This window comes from Bidens hawaiensis, unplaced genomic scaffold (genome assembly GCF_021521415.1).
Source record: "Bidens hawaiensis isolate Kalapana, Puna unplaced genomic scaffold, B.hawaiensis_p1.1 tig00003241_1, whole genome shotgun sequence".
In the NCBI taxonomy this organism is placed as follows: domain Eukaryota; kingdom Viridiplantae; phylum Streptophyta; class Magnoliopsida; order Asterales; family Asteraceae; genus Bidens; species Bidens hawaiensis.
Genome location: NW_027491177.1, coordinates 1,585,785 through 1,590,464, shown reverse-complemented (window position 1 = coordinate 1,590,464; position 4,680 = coordinate 1,585,785). Strand labels below are relative to the sequence as shown.

The window sequence follows — 4,680 nt, the reverse complement described above, 5'->3', positions numbered from 1 at the left end:
GGACGATTACCAAAATTTCCCATGCACACCACTGATCACTACAATAGTTGGAATTAGATGCACCCCACATGTTTTGACAAAATGCCATAACCACCGAATTTTGGCCGAACTTATTAATAACTTGCAACAACCAACCACTAACATATGCCACTGGGTTGACCATAATCAGAGCACCACGGGTGAACCATAAGCCTTCACGGGTGGACCTTTGCAGGTTAATCAATTTGCCTACAGGCCAAATTTTTGGCTGACCTGCAGGTCATATTCCATGTCTTATTTATTCCTTTAATCATATCATTTCACATCCATCTTTTTAAAAACAATTAATCATTTCTAGATTCGGCTTTACATTATTATAATATCTTCATTCTGAAGTCTTCCTTTCACACCAAACTTATTGGTTTCTATAAGTTCATATCTTCCAACACCATTCCATGTATCCTATAATCACCTTAAGTCTTAACAACCATGTCTAGACCAACCATCACCCTCTTGCTCATACTAGCCATCATCCTCTGGTCTAACCCGTCCGATGCCACCCGCCCTGTCGCCACCACCGTGACAAAACAACAAAAAAGGTAACACTGAAACCATGTGATCATGTATCCATCAACACTAATTTCAATTTCTTTTCGAAATCACTAAATATTATTATTTTCTTTGTAGGATGGTGTAGAAACTATTGAAGAATCGTGTCAAGGGATCGATGAAGACGAGTGCTTGATGAGAAGAACACTAGTTGCTCATATAGACTATATCTATACACAAAAGAAAAACCCATGAAAAACATTGTATCTTTATTTATGTATATTGTTATTTCCGCGATTTTTTTAACTCTATAACTATGACATTTGACAACAACATATGTACATAAACACAAAACACGACATATGCGACTAGACTCGTATCAAACTCCATGGTCCGCTTAACATGTGCAAATACAACGAAATCCATACGGTCATAACTATCAAAGATTTTGCATTAACATACTTGTAAGCTTCAACGAACCTCGTTTTCATACCCCCGGATAACTGATCTAACATAAATCCTACCGTTGCAAGTGTCACGCTTCCGGTTAAATCAAGCACAAATCTCATATTCCCATGAATATTACTCGGTTTCAATTTACTCAACATAAGTTCTTGTCGATCCAAAACCTTACTAATAGTAGACGAGCCTTTCCGTATCAAATAAGCAGACGTCGCATTCGAACTTGAATTTGCATTTGCATTTGCATTTGAATTTGAATCCATACCACCATTTGATTTCGAATTCGTTAACACTTGATGCGAAGTCCTAACGAAAGTCTCAATCGCACGGTTACAAATCAACACCATCAAGTTTCTCACTTGTTGTTCATGTTTCGGGTTAGTCAGACAGGATATTATCTCGTCATATGTGTTTACATCAATCGTTTTGTCAAGATACACAGTCACCATAGTTGCCACAAACTGCTGTATACAATCCCCAATCAACTTCCTAAACTTATCATCTGTGATCACATCAACCCATTTACCAACCGAATTACCCGAACCGATCACTCTGTCAGCGCATATCGCCATAACCATATTCCTCGAAAAGCTACCAACCACAACCGAAACAAAACCCGAACCCGCGGGCGAAAACAACTTATCCAAAGCCCGATCAGGAAAACTCGAACCCGAACCCGAATCGGGTTCAATACGAAACCCGCGTGCAATCCCCATCGATAAGGCTTTTGAAACCTTAACGATTGAGTCCGAAACCTCATCAGATTTTGTGATCTTGAACACTTGTTTCAAACTACATGGGATTTGATCAGAATCCGATTGAAAGAAATCTTTCAAGTCGTTTGTGATTACGCTTAACGTTTCGGCTGAATCACCGGCAAATTGGGTTATAGAAGCTAAGGCGGATAAGATCATGATTGTTGTGTGTCTGGTTTTAACAATTGAAGGTGAATTGTAAACTTTGTACGCGGTGTAAGATGAAAACCCTAATGCTCCGAGAAGAAGAATCAATTTCTTACGTTTGAGGGTGTAATTGAGGCCTTTGTTCATCGTGTTTAAATCCATAGGACGGACGTGTGATTTGGGTTTTCAAGAAAAACCTAGGGTTTGTAATTGTTATCGTACTCATGGGTGAAGAGATTGAGATAAATTGCTAAAATCGATGAACACGTAGATAGCGATCATTGGCATGTTGGTGATATGTTCGTCTGACTCTCCATTACCATAAATGATAGTGTACGTTTGTCGTTTAATGTGTCGTCACGAGATAAATGATAAATCATTCATGCCAATCGTGATATCGAATTTAATTGTCAATCACCATTTGACGATAAATATATATTAATGAACTTTCAGATGATTTTCTTGAAGTTGATAGGTGTTAGAAACCGGTTCAAAACTAACACCGGTTTGGGTTGAAATTAGGTAAACAAAAGTCAAAAGCGGCTATGATCGGTTTTAGTTCTGGTTGAAACCAATCCCATGTGAAATTTTGACCACCGATATGAAATTTTGACAACAACCTTCTCTGATCCCCTAAAAAAATTATTTGATCCATCACTGTGACAACACACGCTAATTTATTTTCACGTCCATAAGTACCTCGTATTTTCCGCCTCGGGCTGTCTCGCGATACCTTCTACAGCTTGACCCGCATTAGTACCTTGACCAACTCCAGGTCCAATAGAAGCAAGCCCTACAGCCAATCCATCAGCAATAACGGAAGGTGCGCGAGGGGATTGCTTTTTCCTTGAACAGTTCTTTCAAAAAACCTGATTTCCGAATATATGAATTGTCCTAAAGATTCAAAACCTATTTTGTTTCGGCCCTAAATTATAAAAAAAAAAAAAGATGAAAAAAATCCAATGGGTGAGACGATGGGGGATAAGCTTCATCGTTGAGAGGGAAACAGCCCGGATCACCAGCTAAGGCCCCTTAATGACCGCTCAGTGATAAAGGAGGTAGGGAACGTCTTTCTTAGTAGCGGGGTCCAGGGAAAGAATAGGAAAGGTAATTTCACTATATTTCTGACCAGGAACATGGCCTATGACAAGAATATTTTTTTGTCATCGACTTCGGGGAAAGGCTAGAAGAATGGGACCCATTATGGGACAGACAATGCATTACAGACGTATGATCATTATGCTTCAACCGGGTTATTTCCTTACCAGTCCAATTTCTAATGAATCGAGATAACCGTTTGTTTACTTGATTACGGCATACCTCTTCTGTAACAAGGTTCACGATTGCAGGTTCCTAGATCTTGAAGGTCAGGCTTTACTCTCATTGATACTTCACCACTTCCGGACTCCCATAGGAAGTCGTATCGGCAATAGATATAAAAGATTGGCTAGCATCGGATTATTTTGGATGTAGTGTAGTGTAGTGTTGGCTTTTTAGGTGTGGTGATTTGAAATGGTTTTCTTTTTGCCCTTGCATTTCAATCTTTCTTCTATTATTAGTTGTTTTCACCGCCTTTGCTTCAATGAGTCTATGCTTTACCCCTTTAAACTTCGGGTATTCATTCTTCACGCGACACCGTTCATGACAACTAGAACCAAAATGCATCTAGTTTTGAAATCAAGTGCTTGAGTGATTGTCTTGTCACACATGAAGCAAATGATACGCTTAACTAGGACATTAAACTATGTTTCTTCCCAACTTATATAGTACGTTGAATCCAGTTTGAAACAACCCAATACAATTTCCTTTGAAAACAGCTGAGATGATGGGAAGAAGGCGACTCATCAAGAACGACTTCAAACCGAACTAGTTAGGGCCAAACCGATTTTGACTACTATTTATTCAATCCAAACGATTTTAAAACCAATTAAGTTTTGTCCAAAATCCAGTTTGGGCATCTCTACAACACAATGACTCAAGTAAACCCAAATAATTTGTGTTTTCATACTTATTGATTCTCAATGCTCCATGGGCTTCTGAAAGTTTTATAAAAATAGCTTTGCCCAAGCCTGTCTTCTCCTATATCCATGTTAGGCCCAGAAGACCAAGGTCCTTAGGTATCCGGCCCGGATGGAGACCGTTCTTCATCATAGCTCATAACTCTTTTTTAAGTTTTAACCATCAAAACAAAATTCCGACTATATCAAGAATGAATGAATTAATACAAGGATTTGTATGTTTTCTTTATTTTGTAGTTTACTTACATATATTGTGTCACATAATGAAAGTGAGATAAATTTAAATAGAAAACTAAAAAGATAATGAATGAAAGTCGTTGGTAAAGCAAAGAAGTGGGAAGTGACATTTCACATGAAGTGTTTAAGGAATGGTCGACAAGCTGGCCTCCCTCTCCTACTGGATGACAAGTGTGGTCTCAATCTGAGTGTGACTTGGTAAATTGCATCATTTTATTTCCCTATTCTTAAATTATGTCGTTATTAATAATATCTATTATCTATTATATACTTATATATTAGATTCTATTAAATAAAACTTGTTATATACATATAAATTATATGCATGTTTAGCCTTGCGAGTCTAATTACACTCGGTATGTTATGTTAGGGTTCGAGATAAACGAGCTCTAACTTAGACTCGAGTTCGTTTATTAAATAAGCTCTAATCTAGACTCCGATTCATTTTAAACTCGAAGCAATTTGAGCCTTTTCAAAGAGCTAGTCTTGAATAAATTACAAGGGGCTCGTCTCATTTACTCCTAGTTTCATAA

The 4,680-nt window shown here is 37.9% G+C and overlaps 1 pseudogene; it reads right to left on the bottom strand.

The window, feature by feature from the left end:
• Window positions 1-467: 467 nt before the first annotated feature.
• On the bottom strand, window positions 468-2,057 carry LOC143622748 (protein PHLOEM PROTEIN 2-LIKE A10 pseudogene; annotated as a pseudogene).
• Between the last annotated feature and the right edge of the window lie 2,623 nt (window positions 2,058-4,680).